Source organism: Chiloscyllium plagiosum, unplaced genomic scaffold (genome assembly GCF_037043375.1).
Source record: "Chiloscyllium plagiosum isolate Xiang-an unplaced genomic scaffold, Cpla_swu_hap1 HiC_scaffold_6, whole genome shotgun sequence".
Classification (NCBI taxonomy): Eukaryota; Metazoa; Chordata; class Chondrichthyes; order Orectolobiformes; family Hemiscylliidae; genus Chiloscyllium; species Chiloscyllium plagiosum.
The window spans coordinates 41,112,617-41,129,768 of NW_028270144.1; the positions used below are offsets into that span (position 1 = coordinate 41,112,617).

General features: G+C 44.1%; 1 pseudogene; it reads right to left on the minus strand.

The window, feature by feature from the left end:
* Positions 1-16,159, minus strand: part of LOC148149750 (uncharacterized) — a 194,816-nt pseudogene extending 178,657 nt beyond the window's left edge.
* Between the last annotated feature and the right edge of the window lie 993 nt (positions 16,160-17,152).

The following is a 17,152-nucleotide window of genomic DNA, read 5'->3' on the forward strand; positions in this document are numbered from 1 at the left end:
TACATGCACACATGCACACACACACACGATTCTGTCATTTAACAGACTGTCCTTGGCCTCACTTGAAGATTGTACCGGGAAACTTATTTGAACTGATCATCATCCATGTCCTTGTAGAGCTGGAGGACTGTCTGTACATTGAAGGTGGCATCTATTATGTTGTGTGGTCCTACTACCATGCTAAAATGGAAAAATTTAAATTGGATTTGACAAATCAAAGCTGTGGGCATCGCTGGCATGCTATGTGCTGCCAGAAGCAGCAGAAATGTATTCCACTTTAATGTGTAATCTCATAGCCAAAATATCTCTGACTCCGTGCAGGTTAGGTGGATTGGCCATGCTAAATTGCCTAGAATGTTCAGGTATGTGTAGGTTACATACTGATTCCTGAGGAAGGGTTCATGCTCGAAACATCGATTCTCCTGCTCCTTGGATGCTGCCTGACCTGCTGCACTTTTCCAGCAACACATTTTCAGGGTAAATATAGCGTAATAGGGTAGGGGAATGGGCCTTGGTGAGTTACTCTTTGGAGGGCCAGTGTGGACTTGTTGGGTCGAAGGGTCTGATTTTACACTGTAGGGATTCTATTTGACATGCTGAGCCCACGAAGTTCTCTGTAAAAGGTATTTACCTAATGTCATCAACAGCTTTCCATGAGGAGTGTAGGAGCCAATGTCAAGAACCAACACTAGACATAGATAAAAATAGATTGAAACCTGATGGAGCTATAATACAGGGACACTTGCACATTAGATTGATGGAGACAAGTGAGTGTACAGACAATGGATCAGATCAAAGCTCTGCAGTCCCGCTACACCCAATTATGATAGACAATTAAACAATTGATTGTTGGAGATTCTGCTAAAATCTGCCAGAGTGGTTATAGCACAGAAGGAGATGGGCAGCATGGTGGGTCAGTAGTTAGCACTACTGCCTCACAGCACCAGGGACCCGGGTTCGATTCCAGCCTCAGGTAACTGTCTGTGTGGAGTTTGAACATTCTCCCCATGCCTGCAAAGGTTTCCTAGGGGTGCTCTGATTTCCTTCCAAAATCCAAAGATGTGCAGATTAGGTGGATTGGCCATGCTAAATTGCCTGTTCAGACATGTGTATGTTACATGCTTTTGGCAAGGATAAATATAGCATAATAGGGTTAGGGGAATGGGTCTGGGTGAGTTACTCTTTGGAGGGTTGGTGTGGATTTGTTGGGTCAAAGGGCCTGTTTTCACACTGTAGGGATTCTATTTGACATGCTGAGCCCATGAAGATCTCTGTAAAAGGTACTTAGCTAATCTCGTCCACCTGCCCTTTCCCCAAAAAAATTCCTTCTCCTGAATTTTTTACACACTTCCAATGTTGAGGGAGTTCCATTGTAAAGAATCACATTCTCCCTCCATCATCCTTTCAAATGAGCATGGAGGCCAAGACATCGCAAGAGGAAGGTTGCCAGCAAGAGTTCCAGTGGGTAATGGAGTGCGAGCAGTGACTGGGCAGTGAGCAGAGAGGCATACCTAAAGATCTTCTGCTGACAGCAAGCATGAGATTCCTGAGTGACTTCACAGCCAAGCTAGTGAGTGATTGGCTGTTTGAGGGTTGAGTATAACTCTTTAATAACCAAATAAACTGTTGAAATCACTATACTTACTAGTTAACTGTTAGTATGTGTTAGTTAGAATTAGATTTAGTTTTTCTTTAAGAGAGCAATTTTTGGATTAATTAAAGGGATAGCAGGCCAACTTCTTCACGCAGTATGCTCCAACTGTAATATGTGGGAGTTCTTGGATGCTCATTGTATCGCAAGCAATATGTGTGTAGGAGGTGCAGTCACCAACTTCAACTCGAGCACCAGGTTATGGAGCTTAAGCGAGGTCTAGAGGCACTGAAGAGCAGTTGGGAGAACGAGAGTTACATGGATAGCACAGCAGTGCTCACCCCACAATGTAAAACAGTGCAGGAGGATAGGGAATGGGTGATCATCTCGCACAACCATTAGGTGAGGCAGGTAGTGCAGGAGTTCCCTAAGGCCATCCCATAGTTAACCGGTACTCTGTGCATAGTTCTGGTGACAGTGATGATGACTCAGAGAATTGAAGCCAAAGCAAGGAAAGGCTTTAGATTTCTAAATAATTGGGTCTATTTCTGGGGAAGGTGGATCTGTTCAAGAGGGATAGTCTTCACCCAAACAGTGATGGAATTGATACTTTGCAGGTGGTTTTGCTGGCACTGTTGGGTGGACATTAAACTAGTTTGGCCGGGGGCTGGAAATCTAAGGGGAGGCACTGAGTTAGCAAAAATGGGTGAAGGACTAAGGAAAAAGAGAATCAAAAAGTAAATAAAGGATGAGAAAGCATACTGAGAAGTGTAGCACTAAGATGAGTGGAAACCAGGTAGCGACAGAAAAAGAAAATGTATTAAAAAAAAGTTCTTCTGATGGAGGTATTGAATTCAAAAAGACGGTATAAACATTACCAAAAGGTCACCTTTCCTGAATGCTCATAGCATTCAAAACAAGATAAATGATGTGTTGCCATAATTCATTGCAAATGGGTATGATTTAATGGCTCTCACAGAGATATGGTTGCAGTGTCATGATTGCAGGTTAAACATCCAGAGGTATTTAACTATTCAGGACAGATGAGAAAGAAAGGGAGATGTTGTAGCTCTGATATTTAAGGATGACATCAGGGCAGTAGTGAGAGATGATATAGTTTCTGTAGAGAAAAAGGTTGAATCTATGTGGATGGAAATTAGAAATAGTCAGTGGAAAAAGATAGGCATAGTATATAGGACACCAAATCATAACATCACATGGGGCACACAATAAACAAAGAAATAACTGACACATGTTAAAATGGTACAGCAGTTATCTTGGGGGATTTTATTCAACTTATCGATTGGTCAAACTGTGTTGGTCAAGGCAGACTTGAGGAGTTTATAGAGTGTATCCATGATAGTTTCCTCGAACGGTGTATGTAATGCAACCTACAAGACAGCAAGCTATCCTAGATGTGGTCCTGTGTAATGAAACAGGAATAATTAATGATCTCATTGTTGGGATTCCTCTTGGAAGGAGCGATCACAGTACGGTTGAATTTAAAATGCAGATGGAGGATAAGAAGGTAAAATCAAATATCAGTGTCTTGTGCCTCAACAATGGAGACTAGAGGAGTTGGATAAGGCAGACTGGGAGCAAAGACTATATGATGGGACAATTGAGGAATGGTGGAGGACTTTCATAGCAATTTTTCACAGTGCTCAGCAAAGTTTTATGCCAGTGTAAAGGAAGAATGGCAGGAAAAGGGATTACTAAGGAAATAAAGGAGGGTAACAAACTGAAAGTTAATACATACAAAGTGGCAACAATTAGTGGGACACTAGAGGATTGGAAAATCTTTAAAGGTCAACAGAAATCCCAGGGGGAAAAAAATACTACTATATATACTTGTGTATAGGTCGAATGTTGAAGACTTTTAAAGCTGAAATTAGAGGTTATTGTTTTAGATGGGCTGAAATCTATGCTGAGTTTTGAAATACCATATTATTAGCAGAAATTGATGTGATCGCTCAACTAATCCCAGGTAAAGAAGAATCCTAATTAGTTACTGAATCTTAATCTTCTACTATCCATCTTTCTGCTGGGTCTGAGTCAGGAACACAAACTTTCCTCAATTTGCTACATGCTCTGATACAGTACATGGAGTTCCAATCTCTCTGTGATGGTTGGGTATATTGGCGGCATGGTAGCACGGTGGTTAGCACTGCTGCCTCACAGCGCCAGAGACCCGGGTTCAATTCCCGCCTCAGGCGACTGACTGTGTGGAGTTTGCACATTCTCCCCGTGTCTGCGTGGGTTTCCTCCGGGTGCTCCGGTTTCCTCCCACAGTCTAAAGATGTGCAGGTCAGGTGAATTGGCCATGCTAAATTGCCCGTAGTGTTAGGTGAAGGGGTAAATATAGGGGTATGGGTGGGTTGCGCTTCGGCGGGTCGGTGTGGACTTGTTGGGCCGAAGGGCCTGTTTCCACACTGTAAGTAATCTAATCTAATCCTTGCCCTCAACTCTGATTGGCTTGCAGCCTGCCCATCAAACTTTCTGATTGTTGAGCAGGTGACTGGCACTGCCTCCCTGCCGTGTGCCTGCATGGAGGTTTACAGCCTAGCGCTGGATGGGATGGGGAGGAGGAGAAGAACAGAGGGGAAGGGTAGCCACAGGGAGAGTGGGGGTAAGGCCCTGTTACATAGCAGCTCACTCAGCAAACCGTGCTTGAATTAAATAAATGAAATTTAAACTGCACACTCACTATTATTCTAAAGAGAGCACTAATTGTAAACTAACTTAAAATAATTACAATAACACTGATTAATACAAAATTTAATTTTAAAAGAGGAACAATGTATTCCATAAAAATCATCTGTATGAGTGGCTTTAATGTTATTCCTAATATTGTTTTGGAACTGAACAAAGCAGTATCCAAAATGTCAAAGAATTAAAGATGTACCAGTATGTAGTTAATATATCTCACTTTTATTCAGATATAGTGGCATAATTAAAATGATAAACGATATTAACTTTTGGATGTATAGTGAACAAAGTGCAATAAGTACCAGTAGACTTAGTACCGGTCTGAATGAATGAATGAATCGATCAAAACGTGCTATAGTAAACCAAGTGCAGTAAGTAGAGTTATGAATGAATGAAAAGAGATGCAACATACCAGTAGTAAACAAAAATCAATGAGTAGAGTTACTGGTATGAATGATTTCGTTTAAGTGGGTTAACGGGAACGTTGACTTATTTTCTTCATTAAGCAGATATAAGTTTATGGCTAAATGTAGTTTCCTTTGTAAGAGGTTTATAATGCAATATAGTAGGGTCAATTTATACATGAGATATATGAAAAATATAAGATATTTTGGCCAAAAATAAGGGGTTGACTTATACACAAGATCGATCTATACACGAGTACAAATGTTATAAAGGAACACTAAATTATGGGAATAAATTAGATCAGCACATGAAAACAGACAGCAAAGGTTTCTACAGATTTATAAAACAAAAAAAGAGTGGCAAAGGTATACATTGGTCCTTTAGAGGATGTGAAGGGAATTTAATAATGGGAAATGAAGAAATGGTCGAGGTGTTGAACACGTTTTTGTATCAGTCTTCACAGTGAAAGATACAAAAATAATGCCAATTATTGATGACAAGGAGGCTTTGGCACGTGAGGACTTGGAAATAATGATTCTCACTAAAGAGGTAGTGTTGGGCAAGTAATGGAGCTTGAGGTGGACAAGTCTCCTCACCCTGATGGAATGCATCCCAGGGTACTAAAGAGATGGCGGGGGAATTAGCAAATGTGCTTCTGGTAATTCATCAACATTTGTTGGTATCTGGGACAGTTCTGGCAGATTGGAAAACATCAAATTTTACGCCTCTGTTTAAAAAAGGAAATAGGCAAAAAGTGGGTAACTGTAGGCCTGTTAGCTTAACTTCTGTAGTGGGGAAAATGCTTGAATCTATCATTAAGGAACAAAAAGTGAAACATCTAGATAGAAATTGTTCCATTGAGCAGATGCAGAATGGTTTTATGAAAGACAAGTCATTTTTAATAATTTACTGGAATTCTTTGAGCACATTACAAGCATGGTGGACAACAGCGAACCAGTGAATGTGGTAGTTTTGGTTTTCAAAAAGACATTCGACAAGATGTCACACAAAAGGCTATTGCATAAGATAAAGGTGCATGGCATTACGGGCAATGTACGAGCATGAATAGAGGATTGGTTAATTAACATAAAGCAGAGTGTGGATTAATTGGTGTTTTACTGGTTGACAATCAGTGGCTATTGATGTGCCTCAGGGATCAGTGTTGTGACCTCGATTGTTTACAATTTATAAAGATGATTTAGAGTTGGTGACCAAGTGTACTGTGTCAAAGTTCGCAGATGACACTAAGATGAGTGATAGAGCTAAATGTACAGAGAACTCTGAAAGTCTGCAGAATGATATAGATAGGTTAAGTGAATAGGCACAGTTCTGGCAAATGTTGGTAAATGTGAGGTCATCCATTTCAGTACAAATAACAGCAAAATGGACTACTAATACATAATGATAAATTGCATCATGTTACTGTGCAGGGGGACCTGGGTATCCTTGTGCATGAATTACAAATAGTTGGTCTGCAGGTGTAGTAGATAATTAAGAAGGCAAATGGAAATTTGTGCTTCATTGTTAGAGGAATAGAGTTTAAAAACATGGACATTATGCTACAGCTGTATAAGGTGCTGGTGAGGTCATACCTGAAGTACTGTGTACAGTTTTGGTTTCCTGACTTGAAAAAGGATGTACTAGCACTGGAGAGGTTCACTAAATTGATTCCAGAGTTGAGAAGGTTGGCTTATAAGGTGAGATGGAGTAGACTGGGACTATACTCATTAAATTTTAGAAGAATGAGCGGGAGACTTACAGAAACATGTCAAATTATGACAGGAATAGGTAAGATATAAACAGGGAGGTTATTTGCACTGGCAGGTGAAATTAAAACTAGGGGGCACAGCCTCAAAATAAGGGGGAGCAGATTTAGAACTGAGTTGGGGGGAACTTCTTAGAATCTGTACAGTATGGAAACTGACCCTATGGCCCAACAAGTCAATACCGAGCCTTTGAAGAACAACCCACCCAGACGCATTCCCCTATTTACCCCGGACTAATGCACCTAATCACACATCACTGAACACTATGGGCAATTTAGCTTGGCCAATTCACCTAACCTGCATATCTTTGGATCGTGGGAGGAAACCGGAGCACCCGGAAGAAACCCATGCAGACATAGGAGATTGTGCAAACTCCACACAGACAGACGCCTGAGGCTGGAATCGAACCCGGGTGCCTGGTGCTATGATTCAGCAGTGCTAACCACTGAGCCACCATACCATCCCTTCTTCTCCCAATCGATTGTAAATCTCTGAAATTCCCTGCCCAATGAAGCAATTGAGGCTAACTTGTTGAAAATTTTTTAAGGCAAAGATAGAAATGGCTGATGATTATGAGTTGGTTCATAAATCAAAATTTGGCCTCCAATATCAATTTCAATCCATGAGGGATCAAAATTAAGGAGAAGAGAAATCCTCAAATGGTAAGTGAAAAGTAGATCTCAGTGAAGATCATAAAGATAGCTTATCACAGAGCAAAAATGAAACCCATGTAGGGGAAAGAGAAGGTAAAATGTTCAGATGTTTTCACTGCAGTAAAGTAAGTCACATGAAGTCACAGTGGTCGTGGTTTAGAAAAAGCATTAGGTAGGTGGATTGAGGAAAACAGGTCATCCTTTGAATTTTGATAAAGTGGTAAAGGAAAGCACAGTGAAGGCTAAAAAGCTACTCCAGGATGTACAAACTGATCGGAGGTTGGTTGAGAAAGATTTTCTTAAACCATTTATTTATGAAGGTAAGGTTAACTTGCATAGACAAAGAACAGAAGTTAAAGAAGTTCGTCATTAAGAGGTATAGGGTCATGTCAATCTTTGTTGTTGAGAGATGAGGACATACATAATTCAGAATGATTATTGCCAGAAAAAGTGCTAGTATGTGGAATTCATGGTGAGACAAGAAGTGCTCATTATGTAGAGTGAGGTTAGAGTTTCTGGTGAAAAGTAGAGAAGTGGTGGTATGACTACTGGAAAAAGTCTCAACTCCAGGAATACAATTTGTCCTTGGTAATGATGTAGCTGGATCATAGATAGGAGTTCTGCCTACTGTGGTTGAAAATCCAGTGAAAATCAAGCAACTGAGGACTTACATGAAGTATATCCTGGGGTTTTTCTTGACTGTGATAACAAGGTCACAATGCCACCAGTTGAAACCGGAGGAAAAATCAAAGAATAAGGAAGTTGAAGTTGAATCATCAGATACCATGTTTGATCAAATGGTTGAGACAAAAACAAGAACAGGTGGAGGACAAAATGAATATTTTTAGTTGAGAGAAATTAACTGATTTACAAATAAAAGATGAAAAGCTGAAGCAGCTGTATCGAAAAGCACATACAGGAGAAGAATCTGAGTCTATTCCTGAATATTACTATCTTAAAAATGATGTCTTGATGAGGAAATGGAGACCAATGCTTATTTAGGTGAATAAGAAATGAGCAGAAGTTCATCAAGTTGTATTACCAATGTGTTATAGAAAGGAGGCGTTGCAGACTGCACATGAATTACTAGTAGGAGGTCATTTAGGGGTAAGAATAACTCAAGCCAAAATACAAAAACATTTTTTACTGACCAGGATAGCATAAAGATGGAACTGACTTTGCCAGACATGTCATATGTGTCAGGTAATTGGAATACCTTAGGCAATGATAAATCCCACCCCTTTAATACTCATTCCTGAATTTGAAGAACCTTTTTACAAGGGTCTCAATTGATTGTGTACAACCCCTACCTAAAACAAAAAGTGTGAATCTGTACTTGTTGACAATAACGGATGTGTCCACTAGATTTTCAGAGGCCATTTCATTTTGCAATATCACAGCTAAAAGGATTACTCAAATGTTTCAGTAGATACGGCCTACCCACAGAGATACAATCAAATGAAGGGTCAAATATGACATGAAAATTATTCAGGAAAGTTGTGGATAGTTTTGTAAATTCAAATCCACTGTATACTATCCAGAATAGCAGGGAGCATTAGTAAGATGGTGTTAAACATTAAAGACGTTGTTATGGATTTATAGTCAGTACTATCCAGACAATTGGGATAAAGGAATTCCATTTGTACCTTTTACCATTAGGGACGTGCCAAATTATTCAAACAAATTCAGTCAATTTAAATTAGCTTTTGAGCATGAGGTGAGAGGTATTGATGAGACCGCACCTGGAGTATTGTGCACAGTTTTGGTTCCCTTATTTGAGGAAAGATGTAATAGCATTGGAGATAGTTCAGAGGAAGTTCACCAGATTGATCCCAGAGATGAGGGGTTTGTTGTTATGAAGAGAGATTGAAACGTTTAGGCCTATACTTGGGAATTCAGAAGAATGAGGGGGAGATCAAATTGAGGCATTCAAGATGATAAAAGGTATGGATAAAATAGACTTGGAGTGGATTCTTCCTCTTGTGGGGCATTCTAGGAAAGAGGTCATAGTCTTAGGATAAAGGGTAGCAAATTTAAAATAGAGTTGAGGAGAAACTACTTTTCCCAAACGCTTGTGAATTGGTGGAATTCGCTACTCTAAAGTGTGGTTGATGCTGGAACAGTGAATACGTTTAAGGAAGAGTTAGACAGAGTTTTAATTTGTAATGGGTTGAAGGGTTATGGAGAGAAAGCAGGAACATCAGAGTGAGGAGCATTTCAGCCATGATCGAATGGCGGCACAGACTCGAGCCGAATGGCCTCATTCTGCTTCATATCTTATGAACTTATGAGATCACCATTGAAATTAAATTAAATAAAGAGAAATTGGTAAGTCAGAATTCAGAGACCACATACTTGGATGATGTGTCAAATTTAGGGAATGATTAAATAGTGCAGGGGAGTTGGTTAGACAGCATTTATAATTATCACAGCATATGGTGAAACAAGAAGCAGACAAGAAATCAAAAGCTCACAATTTTGTTAACAGTTTTAGTGTTATTTCCAGTGAGAGGTGAACCTTTAAAAGCAAGATTTAGTGGACCTTATCATATCAAAAGGAGATTGAGTGAGGTGAATTATTGGTGCTGAAAATGTGTTGCTGGAAAAGCGCAGCAGGTCAGGCAGCATCCAAGGAGCAGGAGAATCGATGTTTCGGGCATGAGCCCTTCTTCAGGAATGAGAAAAGTGTGTCCAGCAGGCTAAGATAAAAGGTCAGGAGGAGGGACTTGGGGGAGGGGCGTTGGAAATGCGATAGGTGGAAGGAGGTCAAGGTGAGGGTGATAGGCCGGAGTGGGGGTGGGGTTGGAGAGGTCAGGAAGAAGATTGCAGGTTAGGAAGGCGGTGCTGAGTTTGAGGGATTTGACTGAGACAAGGTGGGAGTAGGGGAAATGAGGAAACTGCAGAAATCTGAGTTTATCCCTTGTGGTTGCAGGGTTCCTCGGTGGAAGATGAGGCGCTCTTCCTCCAACTGTCGTGTTGCTATGGTCTGGCGATGGAGGAGTCCAAAGACCTGCATGTCCTTGGTGGAGTGGGAGGGGGGGTGAAGTGTTGAGCCACGGGGTGGTTGGGTTGGTTGGTCCGGGTGTCCCAGAGGTGTTCTCTGAAACGTTCCGCAAGTAGACGGCCTGTCTCCCCAATATAAAGGAGGCCACAGCGGGTGCAGCGGATGCAGTAAATGATGTGTGGAGGTGCAGGTGAATTTGTGGCGGATATGGAAGGATCCCTTGAGGCCTTGGAGAGAAGTAAGGGGGGAGGTGTGGGCGCAAGTTTTGCATTTCTTGCGGTTGTAGGGGAAGGTGCTGGGAGTGGAGGTTGGGTTGGTGGGGGGTGTGGACCTGACGAGGGAGTCCGGAGGGTGTGGTCTTTTTGGAACGCTGATAGGGGAGGGGAGGGAAATATATCCCTGGTGGTGGGGTCTGTTTGAAGGTGGCAGAAATGATGACGGATGATACGATGTATATGGAGGTTGGTGGGGTGGTAGATGAGGACCAGTGGGTTCTGTCCTGGTGGCGGTTAGAGGGACGGGGCTCAAGGGCGGAGGAGCGGGAAGTGGAGGAGATGCGGTGGAGAGCATCGTCGATCACGTCTGGGGGGAAAATTGCGGTCTTTGAAGAAGGAGGCCATCTGGGTTGTACGGTATTGGAACTGGTCCTCCTGGGAGCAGATGCAGTGGAGACGAAGAATTGGGAATATGGGATGGCGTTTTTACAGGGGGCAGGATGGGAGGAGGTGTAGTCTAGGTAGCTGTGGGAGTCGATCGGTTTATAGTAAATGTCCGTGTTGATTTGGTCGCCCGAGATAGAAATGGAGAGGTCTAGGAAGGGGAGGAAGGAATCTGAGGTGGTCCAGGTGAATATGAGGTCAGCGTGGAAAATGTTGGTAAAATGGATGAACTGTTCAACCTCCTCGTGGGAGCACGAGGCAGCGCCGATACAGTCATCGATGTAGCAGAGGAAAAGGTGGGGGGTGGTGCCAGTGTAGCTGCAGAAGATAGACTGTTCCACATATCCGTCGAAGAGGCAGGCATAGCTGGGGCCCATACGGGTGCCCATGGCTACTCCTTTGGTTTGGAGGAAGTGGGAGGATTGGAAAGAGAAGTTGTTCAGGGTGAGGACCAGTTCAGTCAGTCGAAGGAGGGTGTCAGTGGAAGGGTACTGGTTGGTACGGCGGGAAAGGAAGAAGCGGAGGGCTTTGTGTCCTTCGTGATGGGGCATAGAGGTGTACAGGGACTGGATGTCCATGGTGAAGATAAGGCGTTGGGGACCGGGGAAGCGAAAATCATGGAAGAGGTGGAGGGCGTGGGTGGTATCCCGAATGTAGGTGGGGAGTTCTTGGTCTAAGGGGGACGGGACCATGTCGAGGTATGCAGAGATGAGTTCGGTGGGGCAGGAGCAGGCTGAGACAATGGGTCAGCCGGGGCAGTCAGGCTTGTGGATTTTGGGCAGGAGGTAGAAACGGGCGGTGCGGGGTTGTGGGACTATGAGGTTGGAGGCGGTGGATGGGAGATCCCCTGAGGTGATGAGGTTATGGATGGTCTGGGAGATGATGGTTTGGTGGTGGGAGGCGGGGTCATGGTCAAGGGGGCATTAGGAGGAGGTATCTGTGAGCTGGCGTTTGGCCTCAGCGGTGTAAATGTCGGTGCGCCAAACTACTACTGCGCCTCCCTTGTCTGCCGGTTTGATAGTGAGGTTGGGGTTGGAACGGAGGGAGTGGAGGGCTGCACATTCCGAGGGTGAGAGGTTGGAGTGGGTGAGAGGGATGGAGAGGTTGAGGCGGTTAATGTCGCGGCGGCAGTTGGCTATGAAGAGATCGAGGGCAGGTAAGAGGCCAGCACAGGGTGTCCAGGTGGATGGGGTGTGTTGGAGGCAGGAGAAGGGATCGTCAGAGGGCGGGTGAGAATCCTGGTTGAAGAAGTAGGCGCAAAGGCGAAGGCGGCGGAAAAATTGTTCGACGTCTCGCCGTGTGTTGAACTCGTTAATCCGAGAGCGTAGGGGAATGAAGGTGAGGCCTCTGCTGAGGACTGATCTTTCATCCTCAGAGAGGGGTAGTTCTGGAGGGATGGTGAAAACATGGCAGGGCTGGGAGCTAAGGCCTGGTGTGGGGCTGGAGCTGGGAGTGGGGGCAGGGTTGGGCGTGGGGGCGGAGACGGAGATCGGCATGGGGCGGGGTTAGGCGTGCAGGCGGAGATCGGCTTGGAGGCGGGGTTAGGCATGGTGACGAGATCGGTGTGGGGGCAGAGTTAGGTGTGGTACGGAGATCGGCGTGGTTGCGGTGACACATGCAGCGTGGTGGTTGCGCAGGTTAGTGATGTCACTGGGGGTGGAAGTGGCTGCGGCGACGGCAACCCATGGAGCAGCAGTGGCTGTGGCGACAACAGAAACGGTGTTATTCCCGATAGCTGTGCACCCCGCGGAGGCCGCGAATCTGTCGGCGATGGTCTTCCTAGCGATCGTAGAGGCAATGTTTGGGCAGCGATCGCGGAGGCTGCGAGGTCGGTGGGGGTGGCAGTGATGTCATGGTTCGTGGTGGCGGTTGCTGCCGCGGGCGCTGCAGCGGCCACGTGGTTAATGGCGCCCGAGTGATTTCGGAGGCCGATGGAAGATTCTGGAACAGTTGAGGAACCCAGAGTGAGGGAGTAAGTACATGAAAGTTTTTGGTACTTACTGTCTTTAATTTCCGATATGGCTAGGAAGAACTGTTCGTTTAGTGTATGGATTCTTCTGTGAATGAAGAACAGTAGAGGACCTTTACAGGTCTGTGAGAGTGTTGTCCTGAGCTGGGGTAGGTCTAATTGCAGGGAATGGAGGTAGCGGCGCATGGCTGCAAGTGTGGAGCGAAGGATCCGGAGGGAGGTCTGTTGCTGGAGGCTTCGGATTTGTTGTAGGTACCAGTTGTCCTTGTTGGGTCCAAATCTTGTTGGTCTGAACGTAGTCTGGAGTCCGTGCGGGGTCAGTCGGTTCCGTAGGCAAGTGCTAAGGAAAGAGATGTGGCTGTGGTAGCGAGTCTGTTTGAGAATGTGGCTCCAGAGCTTCTGGGCAGAGGAGATGACCTGGGGTATGCAGTGAGAGAGGGACTCACTGAAATCCTTGTAGAGGGAGGAAGAGAGCTTCTTCAAGGAAGGCATCCTTGCAAGAGGTAAATTATTGGATTAGGATTCCAGCTAGAAAGAAATCTCACAGAGTGTGTCAGGTGTAATGATCAAAAGCTATTTTAATAGGGAAGGAAAGCAAAAGGAGAATGTGTTATTGGTTAAAACAGAGTGAAGAACCAAGTTCAGAGGATTCTGAATTGGATATTCCTCAAATTAATTTGGACAATGTGGAAGTTCTCAAAAATTGGGATAAATTATTGAGTTAATTTCTAGAGGCAAATTGAAATGACCTGAAAGAGTTATTAGTATCGCATGGGGAGATATGTGGGAATTAGCTGGGAAGTACTGATTTAATTATGCATGATGTAGGTATAAGAAATGCTGCTCCAATTAAGCAACATCCTTATAGACGCAACCCTCTAAAGTTGGTACAGGTTCAAAAGATGATTGAATGCATGCTCCAGGACAACATAATCGAAGTGAGTTGCAGTGACTGGAGCTCACCCACGGTAATAGTGCCAAAACCAGATGGTACCCAACAATTACATGTTGACTATCGCGAAGTCAATGCAGTTACAAAGTCTTATTCATTTCCGATTCTACGCATGGAAGACTGTATTAAGAAGATGGGACAAGCAACTTATATTTCTGAGTTGGACTTGCATGATAGGATGCTGGCAAGTACCCTAATCTGAAAGAGCAAAGACAATTTCCAAATACTGAATGGACTGTATCTATTTATTGTCATCCCATTTAGTACGAAAAATGTGTCAGCCGCATTTCAAAAACTAACAAATAATGCCATTTCTGGGTTACCCAATTGTGTGGTATACATTAACAACCTGGTGTTTTTTAGTCACACATGAAAGGAACATTTGCAGTATTTATCGGAATTATTCGATCGACCTTGGGAGGCAATCTTTGCGAAAAACCTGACTAAGATTGCCATGTGATCGGACATGGACAGATGGCCCCATGGAATGTGAAAGCAAAGTTTATTGGGGAGTTTCCCATACCGTTAACAAAGAGAACAGTACTTCAATTCCTAGGTTTGAGTGGGTTTTATCAGAAAATTGTACCGAATTTTAGCAGTGTTGTTGCTCCACTGACTGACTTCTTGAAGAAGTCCAGACAGACATGTTTCACTGTACCCCAGGCCTCCTTACTTTCTGAATAAGCCTACCATGGGGAACCTTATGAAATGCCTTGCTAAAATCCATGTGCATCACATGCACTGCTCTACCTTCATCAACGTGTTTTGTCATATCATCAAATAATTCAATAAGGTTTGTGAGGCATGACCTGCCCCTCACAAAGCCACGCTGACTATCTTTAACCAAACTATGGTTTTGAAGTCATCTTAAATCCTGTCTCTCAGAATCTTCTCCAATACTTTGCCCATCACTGATGTAAGACTGACTGGTCTATAATTCCCAGGATTATCCAGCCTAGGGAGACTGTCTGTGTGGAGTTTGCACATTCTTCCCGTGTCTGCGTGGGTTTCCTCCAGATGTTCCGGTTTCCTCCCACAGTCCAAAGATGTGCGGGTCAGGCGAATTGGCCATGCTAAATTGCCCATAGTGTTAGGTGCATTAGTCAGAGGGAAATGGGTCTGGGTGGGTTACTCTTCGGAGGGTCGGTGTGAACTGGTTCGGCCGAAGAGCCTGTTTCCACACTGTAGGGAATCTAATCTAACCTAATCCCTATTCCCTTTCTTGAACAAGGGAATAACACTTGTCACCCTTCAATCATCCAGTATTACTCTAGTGAACAGTGAGGATGCAAAGATCATCACTGAATGTACAGAACCTCTTCCCTCACTTCCTGTGGTAACCTTGGGTATATCCTGTCTGGCCCAGGGGATTTATCAATCCTTATGATTTTCAAAAATTTCAGCACATCCTCCTTCCTAATATCAACCTGTTCTAGCATATCAGTCTGTTTCACACTGTCCTCAGAAACGTCAAGATCACCATCAATAGTGAATGCTGAAGCAAAGTATTCATTAAGCACCACCCCTACTTCCTTAGAGTCCAGGCACAATTCACCTCCACTATGCCTGGTTGGCCCTACCCTCACTCTGGCTGTTCTCTTGTTCCTCACATAAGTGTAGAACGTCTTAGTGTTTTCCTTAATCTTATCCGCTAAAGCTTTCTCATGCCCCCTTCTAGTTCTCCTAAGTCCATTCTTCAGTTCCCTCCTGGCTACGTAGTAAACCTCTAAAGATCTGTCTGATCCTTTCCTCATCAATCTTAAGTAAAATTCTTTCTTGACGAGGTGTTGACTAGATATTCCAATCCCTTGTCACCCAATGTTCTTTCAACCTATTATCCCTTCCTTGCCTCAGTGGGACAAACCTGTTTTGCACCATCTGCAGGTGCTTCCTTAACAATCTCTACATTTCTGTTGTACATTTCCCTGAGAGCATCTGTTCCTGCCCAATAGCATTGTAATTCCCCCTCCCTCAATTAAATACTTTCCCATACTGTCTGCTCCTTATCCTTCTCCATGAGTATAGTAAAGGTCAGAGAGTTGTGATCACTTTCACCAAAAAGCTCTCTCACCGAGAGATCTGACACCTAGCATGGTTCATTGCCAAGCACCAAATTCAATATGGCCTCCCCTCTAGTCAGCCTATCTACATATTGCATCAGGAACCCTTCCTGGACACACCTGACAAAAACTGCTCCATCTAAACTATTTGAACTAAGTAGTCCCAATCAATGTTAGGGGAAGTTAAAGTCACCCATGATAACAACCAAAATCTGCCTCCCCCCAATCTGCTCTTCCATGTCTTTGTTGCTATTGGCAGGGAGGGGGGGGGGCTATAGAAAACTCCAAATAAAGTGAGTGCTCTTTTCCTGATTCTGACTTTTACCCATACTGACTCTGCAGACAAACTCTCCTCGACGACCTCCCTTTCTGCAGCTGTGATACTATCCATGATTAACAATACCACTCCTCCACCTCTTTTACCTTCCCAGCCCCCTCATTCCTTTTGAAACATCGAAACCCTAGAATGTCCAACAACGATTCCTGCTCCTGTGATATCCAAGTTTCCATAGTGGCCACAACATCATAGTTCCAAGTGCTGATCCATGACCTGAGTTCATCACCCTGATTCCTGATACTTCTTACATTAAATTAGACACACTACAACCCATCACACCTCTGGCTGGTAAATACCTACTCCATTGTCTGATCTGTAGTTCAGGTTCCCACACCCCTGCCAATCTAGTGTAAACCCTCCCAAAGAGCTCCAGCAAATGTCCCACCCAGGATATTGGTACCCTTCTAGTTCAGGTGTAACCCATCCTTCTTGTACGGGTCCCACCTTCCCCAGAAGGTATCCCAATGATCCACATATCTGAAGTCTCTCCCCCTACACCAGCCCTGCAGCCACATGTTCATCTGCACTCACTCTTTATTCCTGGCCACAGAGCCAGGTCCAGTGCCACAAACCTTTCCTCTTGTAGGTCATCCCACCCCGCCAACAGTATCCAAAACGGTATATTTATTATTGAGGGGAACAACCACAGGGTGTCCTGACACTGTCTGCCTGTTCCCTTTCCCTCTCCTGATAGACACCCGGCTATCTTTATCCTGTAACTTAGGTATGACAACCTCCTTATAACTCTTCTCTATCACCCCCTCAGCCTCCCGAATGATCTGAAGTTCATCCAGCTCCAGTTTCATAACACAGTCTGTGAGGAGCTGGAATTGGGTGCACGTCTTGCAGGTGAAGTCAGCAGGGACACCAGTGATGACCCTTTCCCTCCTGCAAAAGGAGCATGCAACTGCCTGAGCCTCCATCCCCTCTGCTCTAAATTACCAAGAAGGATTGAATAAATGAGAAAAAAAACAAAAAAGCCTTACCTTACCAAGCCTCCACACACAGTCTTTTTTTTGGTTAGAGGAGGACGACGAATGGGACACA